This window comes from Papio anubis, chromosome 18 (assembly GCF_008728515.1).
Source record: "Papio anubis isolate 15944 chromosome 18, Panubis1.0, whole genome shotgun sequence".
NCBI lineage: Eukaryota > Metazoa > Chordata > Mammalia > Primates > Cercopithecidae > Papio > Papio anubis.
In genome coordinates, this window is record NC_044993.1 from 3,045,167 (window position 1) to 3,061,412 (window position 16,246).

The window sequence follows — 16,246 nt, forward strand, 5'->3', positions numbered from 1 at the left end:
CTCCTCCTCTTCCTCTTCCTCTTCTCCTCCCTCCTCTTCCCTCCCTCCTCTTCCTCCTCCTCTTCCTCCTCCTCTTCCCTCCTCCCTCCTCCTCTTCCCTCCTCCTCTTCCCTCCTCTTCCTTCCTCTTCCTCCTCTTCCTCCTCTTTCTCTTCCTCTTCCTCCTCTTTCTCCTCCTCTTCCTCCTCCTCCTCTTCCTCCTTCTCCCCCTCCCCCTCCTTCCTCCCTCCCTCCCCCACCAACACACACACATATACGTTTCTCTAGCTGTGGGGATGTAGCACCTGCTATTATAAGCTCTGGTGTCAGGCAGCCCCTGAATGCGGGAGAGAGTGGACTCTTCAGTTTTCCCTTCTGTAAAGTGGGCATAAAAATAATACCTGCTTCTTAGACTTGCTATGCAAATTCCCGTGTCCTTTACTATGTGACCTTGAGTGAGTTACTTCATCCCTCTCTCCCTCAGTGTCCTTAGCTCTCCAGTTGGGGTAAGAGTACCGCCTCTCATGGGGTTGCAGTGAAGACTGAATGGGTTAATACTGGAAGGCCTCAGAGCATGAGTGTGGAATAATTAACAGAAAGTGTGGCCCTAGAACATCTGGCACCTTAGAAAGCCAGTGAGGCTGGGCACAGTGGCTCATGCCTGTAATCCTAGAACTTTGGGAGGCCGAGATGGGCAGATCACTTGAGGTTAAGATCAGCCTGGCCAACATGGTGAAACTCAGTCTCCACTAAAAACACACAAAAAATTTAGCCAGGTGTGGTGGTGCATGCCTGTAATCTCAGCTACTCAGGAGGCTAAGGCAGGAGAATCGCTTGAACCCAGGATGTAGAGGTTGCAGTGATCCGAGATTGCACCACTGCATCCAGCCTTGGTGACAGAGTGAGACCCATCTTGAAAAAGAAAAAGAAAGCATTGTGAAATACAGCATCTCACTGGATGACTTGATGGTCATTATGAACCACGTGGCTTGACCCTGTCAAGGCCCTGAAGGTCCAAGCAGCAGATACCAGACCCCACTCACAGCTGGCCAGGAGACAGGCAGGGCAGCTCTCATCATTCTTGTTTTCCAGATGAGGGTACTGAAGCTCAAGGGCAGGGTGCTGTGGCAAAGGATGCCCCTTTCCTCATGGTGCTTCTCTGTTTTCCCATCTGTAAAGTGGGTGTAAGAATGGTAGCCACATCACAGACTTGTTAGACAAATCCCAGGGAGCTGAGTCCTGCAAACAGGTGCCTGGCACACAGTGGGCGCTCAGTAAATAGGACCTGCCAGGAGCTATTGCGGGGCAGCAGGATAAACAGAGGCTGTGCCGAGTAGGGGCCAGTGAGGAGGGCCCCTTGATCCAGATACCAGAATCCGGATGGCATCCAGACCCAGCCGAGGTACTGCCTAGGCTTTGGGGCACAGCTTCTCTGGGGACAGCTCGAGGCTGGTGAGGGCAGAGCTTGCTGCAGTGATGACCAGCGTGGGGAGAGGGGTGCAGTTTCCAGGGCCCTGACCCTGGAACAGGCATCTTTCTCAGCAAAGACCAAGTTCAAAAGTTCAAGCCCACGGATCTCCGGAAGACAAAGCCCACAGATTCAGCCTCCGTGCGAGCAGCCCGCCTGGCTCCTGGAGTCTGGCGGTAGCAAACGTCACCGTCTTTTCAGAGGGCACTTGATCTGGGAGTGGCCTGCTGGGAGTATTCTACTCTTGTGGTTCAACATTATGTTAGTAAGCGATGGAAAGAAAACAAGAATTAAAAAACATTCCCACAGTGGTCTATGCTCATCGGAAGTCAGACCTTTCCCTCTGAGCACACGCACAGCCCACAGCACACTTACACGTTTTGAAAGCAAAAGTGGGATTATTCCGAAATTTGATATTGACCCTTAAAAGAAGTGGGCATTGGTCCGTGCACACAGTCATCTGGTATTTATTGAGCTCCTACTGTGTACCAGGCATGGTTCCAGGACCCGGGATATAGCGATCAGCACCCAGATTCTCCCTCCTGGAGCTCCCAGGCTGGGAATCAGTTCCCTTATCCTCAGTGGACGTGAAGAATCCAGTGTGTGGAGACACCATACCAGGGTATTCTTATGTTTTAATGAACACGTATCTTCTGAAAATTAGGACCATGGCTGCAGAAGGGAGTCTAGGGAGCTGTCTCCACAAGGCACCGGGGCTCGTGCTAATGTGCAGATTCTGGCCCGGTGGTCTGAGGCGGGAACTGCGTTTCCCGCAGGCTGCCTGGAGCTCTGGCGCATGACCTCCGGTTGTGGACCTCACCACCTCTTCAGGGCTGGAAAGGGCACACCCACCCATCCGTGTGTCAAAAACAATGCTAGAGTTTTTCATGGGATCCTTGCAATATTAAATAATATTAATAAATAATGTTAAATCCCCTGCTGTCATGAATATGTATATTTGTAATGCATTTCAAAGAAATGAATTACCCAGATGAACCCTAAACTAAGAAAAGGGCCTACCACCAAAACACACCGAGAAACACTGTGTGCCCAGAAGTGTGCGGGAGCCATGGGAAGCACAGCATGGTCCACCCTAGAGACTCAGACCCGAGGGCAGCCGCCATCCACTCGCCAACACACTTACTGAGCACCTACTGTGTGCCAGGTACTGTCAGGTCCTCGGATGCAGCGGCAGGCAAGTGGTCACTTTGGACAGTGAGCAGCCAGCTGCTGCCCAGTAGCAGGAGGTCACAGCGAGATGGCACACCCCCTTAGGTCTTGTCTGACCCTGCAAGGGGTTTCAGTCCTGCAGCCGCCCCAGGTCCACTGTTGTCTTCTTGCTACAAGAAGAGCAGGAAGAGGCATGCATGGAAAAACTGCCTGTGCCGGAAAGCCCAGGGCCTCACGCCGAGAGCAGGAGGCAGAGCTTGGAGGCCCAGGCCCCACACACCTTGAAGATGCAAGTGCGATGCTGTGGCCAGTCTCCTATAGGCCTGTTGTCCGCCACATTCTCAGTGTTTCCAGAGGCTGTTCAGAAAGCCTTTGGGGTAAGGGCAAGGCTGGGCCACCCGCAGCCTCCCCTTCCCTCAGGAACCAACCCACATTCCAAGGGCAGGAGGCCTTTCTGCCCAGGATTTACTGCTGGAGCAATTTGTAAGTAATTAGCCACCATGCCGTGATTAGAAGCTTGCATAATTATGGCAGGTAATTTGCCCCTTCACCCAGTGGAACCGTCCCTCCAACCAGCACAGAATGTCCCTTCAAACCAGTGACAGTTGCCCTGGAGGCCCTTGGAGGGAAGAGGCTGCACCCTGGTTTTTCAGCCACGCTTGGTGACGGCCCACTGGGGTGTCATCCGGTGGGTGCCAGGCTCTGACGGCTGCTCAGCCCTCCCTCAATCACTTCCAGATGCGGCCATCGGACGTTCCTCCATTTCTATAAATAGTCACCCAGCCTGGGCGCCATCAGCAGAGACAGACAGGTCTGCGGCCCAGCAGGGCCCAGCCTGGGGGTCTTGGAAACGCCACTCCCCACTTCCATTTCTCCTCCTCTTTCCTGCTTTTCAGGGCAGGCCCGGACACTGGGTGGCTCTGGAGGGAACGCTGGGTGGGGTGAGCATGCCAGTGGCTTTTACAGGTCAGGGGCTTCCCCAGCATGCTCCTAGCTGACAATTTGTGTGCTCTGGGAAGACAGCCCATCAGAAGTGGCAATGTGCATGCAGGACCTGAGTTCCGGGGAGTGGAAGCAATAAGAGATTTGAGATGGAGACTTTTCCTTTCTGGCCACTCTCTGCTTTGCTCTCTGGGCCATGTTTTAAAGGCAGCCAGGGTTGGGGGCGGCCTATGTGCCGAAGATCAGCTCTGGAACCTGCTTTCATGAAAATCGTTCAACGTGAATGGTTTTCCTCATTTTCTGGCAGTGGCTGGACTCAGCCCTGCACAGAGCTAGGGGTAGCCCAGAGGACTCTAGGCCGCCTTCCCCTGCTCCCATCAGATGCATGGATCTATAAACACGTCAGGACAGTTGTAAAAGAGATGGATTCTGCATCCCAGTGATACCCCCATTGGTCTGTCGCCAGATAATTCACGACTGGCTTTTATGATCAAGTTCCCTGGGTGTGCGTCCACGCTGGACGACCCAGGGCCCGGGGCACGACTTGCAGCCAGACTGTCCCGCACAGACCCTGGCTCTGCCCTCACTTGCTCCCTGACCTGCAGCAAATTACTCACTATCTCTGTGCCTCAATTTCCCCAACAAATAGAAGGAGGATAAAATGCAGAATGTTTATAAGTGGAGTTGATAATGGTAGGTGCATAGCAAGCCCCCCGGAATTCCTGCTTCTTCTTGTTGGTAAGGTGATGGAAACGTAGACTCCTCAAGTCGGTGCACAGCAGTACATTAACCCGTGCTTGTTCATATTCTGCACTTGAGGTGAGGGTTCCAGGAGGAACCCTCAGACTTAAATGGATAATAGTATGTGTTATCTTGTTTGATCTGCATAACATACAAAAGCTGAGTATTATCAGTACCATTTTATAGATGAGGATCTGTTAAGTGAGAGAGGGTGAGCCCTTTGACAAAGGCAGGGTTGCAGTCAAACCCAGATCTGAGTCCATAGCCCTCAAACTCACCTCAACTCCCAGCCTTCACCCCCAGCCTCCACCCTCAGCTTCCACCCCTCAAGTTCTACCTCCAGCCTCCATCCTCAGCCTCCACCTCCAAACTCCCCCAGCCTTCACTCCCAGCCTCCACTCTCAGCCTCCTCCCAGCCTCCATCCCAGCCTGCACCCTCAGCCTCCACCTCCAATCTCCCCCAGCCTCCACTCTTAGCCTCTTCCCAGCCTTCACCCCCAGTCTCCACTCTCAGTCTCCACCCAGCCTTCACCCCCAGCCTCTCCCACCCAGACTCCACCCCCAACTTCCCTCCCCTAGCCTCCACTCTCAGCCTCTTCTCTAGGTTCTACCCCCCAAATTTTACCCCCAGGCTTTACCCTCAGATTTACCCCAGCCTCTACCTCAGCCTCAACAAACTCTTTTTTTTGGAGATAGGGTCTCACTGTGTTGCCCAGGCTGGCATGCAGTGGTGTGATCATGGCTCACTGCAGCCCTGACCTCCCCAGGCTCAGGTGATCCTCCCACCTCAGCCTTCTGAATAGCTAGGACTACAGGTGCAGGCCACCATGCCTGGATAATTTTTGTGATTTTTTTGTAGAGGTGGGATTTCGCCATGTTGTCCAGGCTGGTCTTGAACTCCTGAGCTCAAGCAGTCCTTCCGCCTTGGCCTCCCAAAGTGCTGGGATTGTGGGCGTGAGTCACCACGCTAGGCCTCAACAAACTCTTGAGAAGTCCAGTCCTGACCTGTGCTTGTGTACAGGCTGCCACACATATTAGTTCCAAATTTCAAGTTGTGAGAAATGTGTAAGTAACACCAAAGAGGAAAGACACAGGTCTCACCCAGATGTGATGCAGACAGAGGGCAACGTGGAGAACCCATGCCTCACCTCTGCAGCTGCTCTGGTGCAAACTCATGTCCCTCAAAGGCTGCAGAAGTGCTCTGTGTACTGACACGGAGGGTCCCAGACCAGGCTGCTGAGTGGAAAAAGCACGATAAGGAAGAGCGAGTGAGTGCGCTGCAAATATTCACTTGAGAAGGAGAGGGGGCTGCGCATTGACCCTGCTGGGGGCTGTGTGCAGAGCTTCGCCTGAGGAAGCAGGAGGTGGGGGACAGAAGGGGACAAGGCTTCTGAATCTAGACCTTTAAAATGCGTTTAGACTCCAGAATCATGGAGATGACTTTCCTGTTAAAACTTAGTAAAATTGGCTGGGCGCAGTGGCTCATACTCGTAATCCCAGAACTTTGGGAGGCTGAGGTGGGTGGATCCCGTGAGGCCAGAAGTCCAAAAGCAGCCTGGCCAACATGGTTAAACCCCGTCTTTACTAAAAATACAAAAATTAGCCAGGCATGGCGGTGGGTGCCTGTAATCACAGCTGCTCAGGAGGCTGAGACAGAAGAATTGCTTGAACACAGGAGGTGGAGGCTGCAGTAAGTCATGATCACACCACTGCACTCCAGCCTGGGTGGCAGAGTGAGACTCTGTCTCCAAAAAAAAAAAAAAAAAATTATTAAAATCATTTCAATCCTTTGTTATCTAATATCCATTTTAGGATAAGCCTGGTCTTTAATTTTTACTGAGTCACATGTAGTGGGGAGCACGCACCCCAGGATACCACACAGGGGCTTTTCCAGCACCCACCCCCCCCACACAGCTGTCACCCAGACCAGTGCATGTGTGGCGCGTCCCCAGCGGACACCCTCAGTGGACACTGCCCCTTCCAAGTGAGGTGTTTCCATCTGATTCTGCCATTGTAGATCAGCCTCACTCTTTCTTTCTTTCTTTCTTTTCTTTTTTTTTTTTTTTTTGAGCCGGAGTCTCGCTCTGTCGCCCAGGCTGGAGTGCAGCGATCTCGGCTCACTGCAAGCTCCGCCTCCCGGGTTCACGCCATTCTCCTGCCTCAATCTCTCAAGTAGCTGGGACTACAGGCACCTGCCAGCATGCCCGGCTATTTTTTTTTTTTTTTTTTCATTTTTAGTAGAGACAGGGTTTCACCGTGTTAGCCAGGATGGTCTTGATCTCCTGACCTCGTGATCTGCCTACCTCGGCCTCCCAAAGTGCTGGGATTACAGGTGTGAGCCACTGCGCCCGGCCACCAGCCTCACTGTTTCTTGACTTGGATGTAGCAGGGCTGTATGGAATGCTCCCTTCTTTCTCAGCAGAACGAGCGGTCCATCCACACTGTTGCTTCTAGCGGGTACAGAGATTTTAAACACTTTATTTTAGGGGACTCTCTTTACTACTTGGCTATTTAACATTTCATTCCATGAAACTTCTAAGGGAAACACATTTTTAAAAATTCACCTGGAAGCAGTGGCTTATGCCTGTAATCTCAGCATTTTGGGATGCTGAGGCAGGTGGATCACTTGAGGTCAGGAGTTGGAGACCAGCCTGGCCAACATAGCAAAACCCCATCTCTACTAAAAATACAAAAATTAGCTGGGCTTGGTGATGTGTGCCTATAATCCCAGCTACTTGGGGAGCTGAGGCGGGAGAATCGCTTGAATCCGGGAGGCAGAGGTTGCAGTGAGGTGAGATCAAGCCATTGCACTTCAGCCTGAGTGACAGTGAGATTCTGTTAAAAAAAAAAAAAATGACGTCCCTGTGTCAGAAACAATATTAGAGCTTTTCATGTGATCCTTACAATATCAAATAATATTAATAAATAATGTTAAATCCCCTGCTGTCATGAATATGTATATTTATAATGCATTTCAAAGAAATGAATTACCCAAATGAACCCTAACCTAAGAAAAGGGCATGAAGGCAAAACACACCGAGAAACACTGTGTGCCCAGAAGTGTGCAGGAGCCATGGGAAGCGCAGCGTGGTCCACCCTAGAGACTCAGACCTGAGAGCAGCTGTCTTCTACTTACTGAGCACCGACTGTGTGCCTGGCACTGTCAGGTCCTCGGACCCAGCGGCAGACAAGTGGTCACTTTGGACAGTGAACTGTCAGCTGCTGTACAGTAGCAAGAGGTCACAATTAGGTGGCACATCCCCTTAGGTCTTGTCCGACCCTGCGAGGGGTTTCAGCTCTGCAGCCGCCCCGGGTCCACTGTTGTCTTCTTGCTATAAAACTTCCCTTCTGCCTCCTCTTTCTGCAGCTCCAACAAATGCCCCTAAACTTTCCCAACAGTGTCAGTCAGGGCTCCTCAGAGAAACAGAACCAATCGGAGGATCACTAGCTATCTTTCTTTCATCTATCTGTCTCTATCCACATCCATCTATCCATCCATGTATCCATGTATCTATCTTTCTACCCATCTATCGTCTATTATCTTCTAACCATTCATCAGTCTTCTTTTTTGCTTTCTTTCTTTTTTTTTTTTTTTTTTGAGATGGAGTCTTGTTCTGTTGCCCAGGCTGGAGTGCAGTGGCATGATCTCGGCTCACTGCAAGCTCCGCCTCTCGGATTCACGCCGTTCTCCTGCCTCAGCCTCCCGAGTAGCTGGCACTACAGGCACCCACCACACCTGGTTAATTTTTTGTATTTTTAGTAGAGATGGGGTTTCATCGTGTTAACCAGGATGGTCTCAATCTCCTGACCTCATGATCCACCTGCCTTGGCCTCCCAAAGTGCTGGGATTACAGGCATGAGCCACCGTGCCTGGCCCTATCTTTCTATCTATATATGTATCCATGTATCCACCTATCTATCCATCATCCATCTATCCATCTATTTGTCTGTGTATCTATGATCTATCTTCTATCTATCCATCTATCATCTATTATCTATCTTCTATCTATCCATCTATCATCTATCTATTTATACATTTCTATCTATCCATCCATCAGTCTATCCATCCATCTATCATCTATCCGTCAATCTATCCATCTCTTTATCCATTCGTCAATCAAACTACCCATCAATCTATCCAACCATTTCTTTCTTTCTATCTATCTATCTATCTATCTATCTATCTATCTATCTATCTATCTCTCTCTCTCTCTCTCTCTCTCTCTCTGTCTGTCTATCTGTCTATCTGTCTATCTATCTTTTTGTCTCTTCCTGCCTATCTATTTATAATCCATTATCTATCTCTCCATCCATCCGTCTACCCATCCATCCATCCATCAGTCTATCTATTCATCTGTCATCCATCCATTTATCTATATATCAATCAATCTATCCATCCTTTTCTCTTTCTTTCTACCTACCCATCCATCATCTATCTATTATCGATCATCTATCTACCTATCCATCAGCCACCATCTGTCATCCATTAATTTCTCTTTCTCCCTCCCTTTTTATCTATCTCTATCTTACTCTGTTATTTTTATCTGTCTCTTATGAAAGGAAAAGAAATCTTGGGTCCCCCAAATTACTAAGCTAAAAGGGAAAGTCAAGCTGGGAACTGCTTCAGGCAAACTTGCCTCTCATTCTATTCAAAGTCACCCCTCTGCCCACTGAGATAAATGCGTATCTGACTGCCTTCTTTGGAAAGGCTGATCAGAGACTCAAAAGAATGTAACCATTGGTCTCTCATCTGCCTGTTACCTGGAAGCCCCTCCCACTGCCTTTCCCGACCGAACCAGTGTTTATCTTACATATATGGATTGATGTCTTGTGTCTCCCTAAAATGTATAAAACCAAGCTGTGCCCCGACCACCTTGGGCACATGTCGTCAGGACCTCCTGAGGCTGTCACGGGCGCATCCTCAACCTGGGCAAAATAAACTTTCTAAATTAACTGAGACCTGTCCCGGATATTTGGGGTTTACACTCTGTAGGATATATACAAATCTATATGTAAATATAAATTTATTTGTTTATTCATTTATTTAAAGGAATTGGCTGATGTGATTGTGGAGGTCAGCAAGTCCAAAATCTTCGAGATGTGCCGGCAGGCTGGTGATCTGGGGAAGAGTTGCTGTCGTACCTGAACTCTGAGAGCCGTCTGCTGGCAGAATTCTCTCTTCCTCGGAGGAGGTCAGTCTTTTTCTCTTAAGACTTCCAACTGATTGGGTGAAGCCCACCCAGATTGTGGAGGGTAACTTGCTTTTCTGAAAACCTACTGATTTAAATGCTCCTCTTATCTAAAAAAATACCTTCACAGCAACATCTAGACGTGTTTGACTAAACATCTGGGTACCGTGGCCCAGCCAAGTTGGCACCTCAGATTAAGATGAACCACCACAGTGGTCCTCTCTCCCAGAGCTTTGCACAGCACTCTGCGAAGCCCCAGAGATCCTACAAAGGGCCATGAGAAGGGTGGGGCGGGGGCTGGGGGGAGACCCTGGGCCACTTGACCCTATAATCAAGGGCACTTCTGGTCCCTAAGCAGCCTGCCCATCGCTTGCTCAAACCCAGCCCTCGTGTTAGGGGAAGCCCAGGATGGCTGTGCTGCTCACCTGGGCTCTGCAGTCTTGCCCAGCCCAGCCCTCATCCCACATCCCACATCTGGGGCTCCAGCTTCCTGGCTGCTGCACGGTTAGTGTCACAGCCTCATACTTTCAGAAGCTGCCTTATGCTTCAGGGCCTTGCCTGCCTGCCAGGCCTCCCTCTCCAACCCACTTCCTTCTTGCTCGAGCAGATCCTGAAGGCCTGGGCTGTCTGTGCCTCGGGCTCCCCTGGGCCTTGAGAGGGGTCTCCCTCAGGCCATGCGGCCCAGCCCCGTGCATGCCTTGCCTGCTCATCTCAGTGTGGGATCCTCCTGTGCCATGCTCCTCCAGGGCCCTCCTGCCTTGCCCTGGGCCACGTGCAAGATGAAAACTGCTTGCTTAAGCCACCCAGGGAAGCTGGTGGATCCCCCTTGTGCTGACTGCTGGGTTCCCACAGGCCCCTTCCCAGCCTAGAGAGGATGGGAATGGTGAGAACAGACCCCAATGGTGGAGACTCAGGGCGACAGAGTACAGCGCTGGCATTTGCATCAGAGATACCACTTTATACAAAGTGTGTGTGTTAGCATTGCCCCAAACAAAGAGCACACGGTGGAAGGCACCTGGCTTTCTTGGAAACAGGCACTGCATCGAGTGAGGACTTTACAGGGAAACTTCTACTGAGGTTTTATACATCTACATCTACAGCTGTCTACACCTGTGTCTATACACGGGCACATATGTGTACATCTGTCTACACCCATGTCCACATCTGTGTCTTTCTATATCTATATCAACGTCTATACCTACATCTGTCTACACCAACATCTACATCTACAGCTGTCTACACCTCTGTCCGTGTCTATATCTGATGTCTGTATCTACAGCTGTCTACATCTACATCTACATCTACAGCTGTCTATACCTACATCTGTATCTGTACTTATAATGTCTGTCTGTTTATATCTGCATCTATGTCTATCATCGATATCTGTAATGTCTATCATTGAGATCTATATAATGTCGATTGATATCTATCTCTATAGCTAATGTACATATCTATATGTACATCTAACTACGTCTATATCTGTAATATCTTTCTACATCTGTAGCTCTCTACATCTATATCCTTATATGTTTCCATAGTAAACACAGCCAGAAAGAGATTGTGACCAGCCCTTAGATCTCTGCGTATCCCTGGCTGACCACCCCCCCACCTTGGGCTGACCCCCCCCAATCGTGGACTGACTGCACCCCCCATCCCGGGCTGATGGCATCCCTCATGCCAAGCTGACCTCCCCCACCATCCCGAACTGGCCTCCTCCCCAGTCCTGGGCTGACCACCCCCATCCCTGGCTGATTCCCCCGGCCCCCTCAGCTGACCTTCCCCTCTCATCTTGGGCTGACCACCTCCCCGATCCCAGGCTGACCGACCCCCACCATCGTGGGCTGACCATGTCCGCATCCCAGCTGACCATCCTCTAACTTCTAACACCAGGGCCAAGGGGAGCTCTGCCCTCAAGCAGTCTGTGGGAGGCTCTCACAGCTGGCGCCTGGGCTGGGCCGTTCTCACTCGCACTGCTGCAAGCGTCTTCTGAATTGCTGTGTGTAGCAGCATCCCATTCGTTCCCACTGTGGGGTCTGTCACTTTACAGCTGCACACAGCACAGCTGGCCCCTTCATGTCCCGGGGATGGGTGTGGGGTGATTTCTGGTCTGGGTGCTAATACGTGGTGCTGTCTAGGCATTCTGATACCTGTTTGGATGGACACGCACCTTCGGGTCAGCGGGGGTGCAGGCAGGGGTGGAGGTGCCAGGCCACAGAGCACACGGATGCCCTGCTTTACTAGAGCATGTTGCCTTCAATGTTCCTGGCACCCCGAGATGCGATTCAGATGATTACTGGGTTTTTACAAATGAGGAGCCTGAGGCTCAGATGGGTGAAATGATTGGCCCAAGTCCGCTCTCAGAAGTTGAGGAGTTGGGTTTGAGCACAGGAAGTCTGATTCCAGATGCAGACAGTGAACTTTTAACCACCTCGCTACCCTGGGACAGACACGTTGGCCCCAGTTAAAGGTGAGGCCCGGGTCACTCCTGCTCTGAAAGCCTTGATCTGGGTCTTAAAGTCACAGCTTCCTCTCACAAAGGGGGTCAGTCTCTGAGGACACAGTCCTTTTGTAGGAGAAAAAAATATATATTTTTAGCACACCCATGATCAAATCTTGGCTCAGCAACTTAGTAGCTGTGTGACCCTGGGCAACTTAATGCAGGGAGATAACTGCAGATAAACCACACACTGCAAAGCTGAATGCAGGGACGCCTTCTGATATTCTAGTCAAATCCCTGCAGAAATAAAACTTTGCTTTTAATTAAGGAAAACTTCCTGAACTATAGGAAGCAAGAACATATTTGTCATCCCTTTCTTTGTATGTATTTGGGAAGACTTTTCCTGTAAGAGCTGGAGATGAACGTTGTATTTCTGCAAACCCTATTATTCTGGGGTGGGGCACGTGACCGCAACCCGCCATTCCCTGTAGGACACTGGGCATGTGATCCTCAGGGCTCAGAGCAGATCAGTCTCTGTTGCCCTGAATGAAAAATCAGTCCAAATATCATTCTCTCCCTCTCTCTTTTGCTTAACTATGTGCAACATCTCTATCATGTCAGATTGGAAGTTACCAGAGGGTTTTGTATGGATTATGAGGAGGTGAAAAGCAAAAACAAAAAACCCATGGACATTTGGGGATTGTGGACTCACATGGCGTTTAACTGCTTTCTTTGCTGCAGAGCTTTTCAGAACCTTTAAGAAACTAATCCGCATCAGGAGTTGACATGTGGCGGATATCACAGGCAGCATTTACTAATTCAAGCAGGGGATTCTGTTTTCTGTTTTGTTTGTGGATTGTATTCGTTAGGATACAAGTCTGGCATCTTGACAAAGACTCAGGTTAACAGTGACTTGAACCAGACAGACAGTTCTGTTTTTCTCACGGAAGCATCTGGATGCCAGTGGCCCAGGGCTGATGGGGTCTTCTCTACCAGCTAATCCACAGACCTAGGCTCCTGCCTCTCCCAGGTGTTAGCCTTGTTGATGTGGGTGATGATGATGACTCATCATCACCACATTTGTGCTCCTGCCAGCAGGAAAGGGCTAAGAGGGGTGGGACCTAGCCAGCTTTCTTGGCCTCCTGTCCATTTACACCCCACAGCCCTTCCCTTTTAAGGATATTTCCCAGGAGTTGGACCCATCACTTCCCATTGGCCAGAATCCAATCACATGACACACCTAGCTGCAAAGGATGCTGGGGGATGTAGTTTTTGCTGGGCAGTCATGTGCCCAGCTAAAGTCAAGTGCTGTAACACAGACCACAGCAGGGGAAACAGACTTTAGAGGAAAACTAGCAATCTCTGCTCTGTGGGGTTGGTAGGTCATGGAACACAGTTTAGGAAATGGTGTTCTGAGTGTATATAAACCAGATATGCTAAGGACACTGGTGGGAAGAGAGGTGCCAAGCATCACTTGCTGAGAATTGGAAAGACAACTTAGGACATAAGGTTCTTTAAGACGAATCAGAAATGCATAATTGTGCTCTCAAAGGAAGTGAAGATTAGTGGTTGCCCAGGGCTGAGAGTGGGATGGGGAGTGTGACTGCTAACGGGCATGAGGTTTATTTTATGGTGATGGAAATGTTCTAAAAATAGACTGTGGCGCTGGCTGTGCAACTCTGTAAGTATACTAACATTCATTGAATTGTATGCCTCAAATGAGTACATTTCATGCTGTTTAATTATATCTCAATACATCTGTTAAAAAAATTAAAAAGGATTTGCTTACAGTTATAATAAATCTAAAGGACAAATCTTATTATAGACAGATTTTAAAAATGTATGCATCTATTTGGGGATATTTGAAGCATCTTGACAATCCACCAATTTCACTGTGTTTAGAACGACCCCTCCCTGCCTTATCCCCAGCAAAACAGCTTGTCTGCAGAGCAGAGGTTGGCACTCTCTCTCTGTAAACAGCCCAATAGCAAACATTTTCAGCTGTGGAGTCATAGGATCTCTGTTGGGACTATTCAATTCTGCTGTTTTAAGCAGCCATAGACAACAAGCAAGCCTGGCTGTGTGCAGACAAAAATGTATTCTGGATGCTGAAATGTAAATTTCATGTACTCTATACATGTCATGAAATAAAATTTCTGTTTTGATTTTATCGCAATAATTTGGATCTGTGAAAAACATTCTTAGCTTGTGTGGTATGCCACAGCAGGTTTGCAGACACTGCTCCGTGGGTGTGCCTGCACATGGAGGTGCTCTGCCTTCTTTACGCCCAAAGTGCAGCTAGGAAAACACTCATCAAAGGAGCCAAACCTGTACCAATTTGACTTTCTGCATCCTGTGTCTGGGCTGCACCAGAAGCTCTGTCAGCAGTTGGGGCTGGGCTCAGCTGGCTGACTCTTCAGCTCTGTGTGGGATCAACTGGGATCACTCAGTGATGTCAAGCTGATGGCTGGGCTGGGTTGGAGGGTCTGGGGTAGTATCTCTCACAAGCCGGGAGTCCTGGCCTCAGCTGGCCTCTGCCCCCACGTAGTCTCAATGTCTCTCCAGCTGCCAGTTGGACTTGTTAAGGGCAGCCAAGGGATTTAATAAGTGTTTAGTGAGGCCTGTGGGGAAGCCACAAGCCTTAGGACTAGCCTCAGAGCCTGCATCCTCCTGCTGGCCAAGCAAGTCTCTCTGGCCAAACCAGACTCAAGGGGAGGAAAATTAGGCTCTCCTTCTAAATGGGATGGGAACTAAACTTGTAGCCACCTTAGGAACCCTTCCAGAAAGTTGTTCTCTGCTCTAACTTTTTAAGTGTCTGTGCTGATGCTGCTCTGAAGTGAGGATGGCAGGCTGTTTCCATGACAACCAACCCATCCTTAAATCCCTGACTGTAAGAGCGGGAGGAAGCTTTGGGCTCACACATGAAGTCCAGCCTGTTTGTGCCTAGAATGCTGGTTGGCTGGGCCCCTATCATGCTGGGTGGCATGATGGTCTTCCCAGTTGCTGATGGCTGTTTCCTGTAGCCCTGAAGTGAATCTGTAGGATTCTCTCCAAACACCTAGAGGCACCTGCCTGTTTGGGATCAGGCCTGGTTCTCCACTCTTCTGCTGCTTCTCTGTGGGGGAAGTATCTCATATCCACTCTCAAAAACTTAGAGTCAAGTGATTCTTATGCTTAAAAACAACAACAAAAAAGTCAACAAAAATTAACACCTTTCCCTTACATATGTTGCTTTAAAAGTTTCTGCATTTTCTTAAAAGAAATGTCTTTTCTTGTACTTTAGAATTCATCCTGTGCAGTATAGAAAATTAAGAAAACCAAGAATGAGGGCTGAAGAGAGACACATTGCAGAGAGTGTGGACCCTTCCAGCCTGCTTATGTTGCTGTTGGTCTAGAATTATGATCTTTCTGTAGACAGAATGCTGCATTAACTGATCTTTTAAATGTGTCTTTGATGTCCTTATGTTTTAATATCCTGAAGTCATCTCTTCCCTTTCTTACAAAAGAAGGAATATTTAAACGGATAAAAAATAAACCAGACAAAATGGAATTCCCTGCAGAAAATTAGTTTTGCAAATATCTTCCTGATTGAATCTTGAAGCTCCCTTGCTTCATCCCTCACCAGGCAATGCTAATGTTGAGTCCATCTGTATTAGGGGCATGACCTCTAAGCATTCTAGGAATTGACAGCAAGGAGAGACAGATGCAGTGTAGTGTCACTAGAGGAGGCACCCAGCATTGACCTTAAAGGACAGATGGAATACAGATAGCTAGAGGAGAGAAAAAAAAGAACAACAGCCATGATAATAATGGAGATAAAAATTGTGTATATCATAGGGCTGTTCATTCATTCATTGATTTATTCGTTCTTCACTCACTCATTTATCTAGCCATCATTCATCTATTCATCATCTATCCATTTAACCTTCCTTCTGTCTTTGCTTTCATTCACCCACCCACCTACCCACCCATCCATCCATCCATCTATCCATCCTTCCATCCATTCACCCATCCATGCATGCACCCATCCAACCATCATCCCCATTCATCCATCCATTTGTCTGTCCATCCATCCACTCATGCATCCATCCACCCACCCAACCACCCATTCTTCTATCCATTCATCCATCCATCCATCCATCCATCTATCCATCCATCCATCCATCCATCCCTCCCTCCCTCCATCCATCCCTCCACTCACCCATCCATTTGCCCATCCATCCATCCATCCACCCACCCATCCATATACCCACCACTCCCTCCCTCCATCCCTGCATCCATCTCTCCCGCATCCATCCATTAATCCACCCACCCATACATC

The 16,246-nt window shown here is 49.1% G+C and overlaps 1 long non-coding RNA gene across 1 annotated transcript in view; it reads left to right on the forward strand.

The window, feature by feature from the left end:
• The first annotated feature begins 8,659 nt into the window (after positions 1-8,659).
• LOC116271261 overlaps positions 8,660-16,246 on the forward strand; it is a 120,606-nt gene continuing 113,019 nt past the window's right edge. Inside the window, exon 1 of the long non-coding RNA XR_004179706.1 lies at positions 8,660-9,491. This is a non-coding gene — a long non-coding RNA (uncharacterized LOC116271261). The remainder of the gene's footprint in view (positions 9,492-16,246) is intronic.